At 40.4% G+C, this 2,047-nt stretch overlaps 1 pseudogene; it reads right to left on the bottom strand.

The window, feature by feature from the left end:
• Nucleotides 1-319: 319 nt before the first annotated feature.
• Nucleotides 320-1,588, bottom strand: LOC119887220 (annotated as a pseudogene).
• Nucleotides 1,589-2,047: the final 459 nt, after the last annotated feature.

Below are 2,047 nucleotides of genomic sequence, written 5' to 3'. Positions count from 1 at the left end.
TAAAAATAAAAAAGACATGGCATAAGTTCCCCATCAATACCTTCGCAATAATATTAAAACGAGGGATTATTAGCAGCAGATATTAATTAAGTCATGACAAGATCTATAACAATATCTTGACATAAGATTAACAGCCACATAATAAAAAAAAAAATACAATATGGATCATATTTCAGAAATGACTTAATAGCAATAGAATATTTCAATACATTTCATCAGAAGATCCCTAATTTTTGATAATAAATTAATATGGTTTCTATAATATTATTTTACATTTCAAATGATTAGAAGCTTTACAAAATGGTGGCATATTAATCTGTTAATAACTGGCGTTACCTAAAGCCTTGAAATGCAGAACTGACTCCAAACATCTAATAGCAGTGTCATCAACCTCGGGATCAAACTTATTTGCAAAGAGGTGGTGTTGTGTGAGGAGCCACTGGAGGTCGCCAGCACCGTACACGCAAACAGCTCTTCTGTAAGCCCCAGTGCAAGGATAGTACGGGGCTCCATTTTTCATTTCTCCTGCTAAATAGCTCCACTTTACCAAACGAGCAATGGCATTCATGTCTGACATGTCATACTTAATGTTGGCAGGCACTGATCCGGGAACAGAAGGCATCCTTGTTAGTGTGGCCCACAAGTGCTCATCTGGGCTGTATGTGTCCTTCTCCCACTCCAGAAATGTCTGAATCTCTGTCCTGCATGACATGTTTTACAAAGGCTCTTGTGACCACAAAGTAAGCATTTCCTTGGAACATGGGGCTGCTAATGGGTGGAGGACTTTTCCTCTCACTTGTCCTGATGACTGTGTTAGAGACATTGTGATGATACTGCCAGCGGCCTTTCTTGTAGTCATTGGTGACCTCAGACTCCATGCTGTTTCTCCCATTGAGGGCCTTCAGAGCCTGAACCATCTCTCCATTGGTTTTGATGGGAAAGTCTGTCCCGCAGGTGTTGAGCAGGTACCTCCACTGGACATGTGAGCTCAGCAGATCTTTCATGCAGTTCAAATCTGCCTGCACTCTGGACCATGAGGCATATACCACATTTTCTAATTTACTGGCTACAAACACATTAGGAAAGCAGGAGATAATTGCCTCCACAGCCTTCTGAAATTCTTTGGAGGATTTCTGGTCCACATGCACACAGTAGATGTTCTGAGGAGTGTAAATAGCTCGTAGAAGTCGCTCAAACATCTCAATCTTCTCATGAATCACCATGGAGTAGGCAATGGGAAAATCCCTCCTCTTCACTGAGCGGCACTGTCATGAAACCTCTCTTTTCAATGTAAGCTGGGCAGTCTTTTGTCACATGAGGTAGAAGTCCTCAGATAGAAAATTGTGTCTTTTCCTGGATGCCAGAAGCACTTCCAATTCGTTCTCCTTGCTCTCTACATCCCCACTGATGATAGCCGAGCAGCCAGGCAGGTCAATAGAGAACTGCAGTGGTATTGTGTGATCAGATGATGACTGCCTGTCAAAAGGAGAGAGAGTTGCTGAAGGATAAAATAAAGGAGCATACCCGTGAGGATGAGAGAGAGGGTCCTCACCAACATCTGACCCTTCAACAACCATCCGAAAGCCATTTCCTTGCTCGAAGTCTGCTTGATGTGACTTTGGTGACCTTATGACGAGAGGCTGTAGTTCTTCATTTAATAAAGGAGCACAAGCTGAATCAGCCCCCTAAGTAGGTGTGTCAAACTAAGGCGTGGAAGGAATTTCATTTAAACACCTTCCTGGTTGATCCTAAAATAGGATCTGACTTATTGCACAAGTCCTGGTGGATGTTTCACATTATGCTATGTATACACTCAGGGCTTGACATTTATTTATTTATTTATTTCAAGCAAAATAGTGTGACAACAGAAAAGATACACAATAATAATAACTTATACACTTATGCTTGAAATGGAGTGGGAAGAAGTAAAACTTATTAAACCCCACCCCAGTCTATCAAAGAATTTATACATACAAAAAATAGCTGCTTCCTTCATCAATAATCTCAAAGAAAAAATATTAATAATTAAAATAAATAATTAATAATA

Source organism: Micropterus salmoides, unplaced genomic scaffold (genome assembly GCF_014851395.1).
Source record: "Micropterus salmoides isolate LMB-PRFRI ecotype aquatic unplaced genomic scaffold, ASM1485139v1 Ms_hic_scaffold_4061, whole genome shotgun sequence".
NCBI classification, from domain to species: Eukaryota; Metazoa; Chordata; class Actinopteri; order Centrarchiformes; family Centrarchidae; genus Micropterus; species Micropterus salmoides.
Note: the sequence above shows the minus strand (reverse complement) of the source record. Positions and strands in the feature narration are given on the sequence as shown.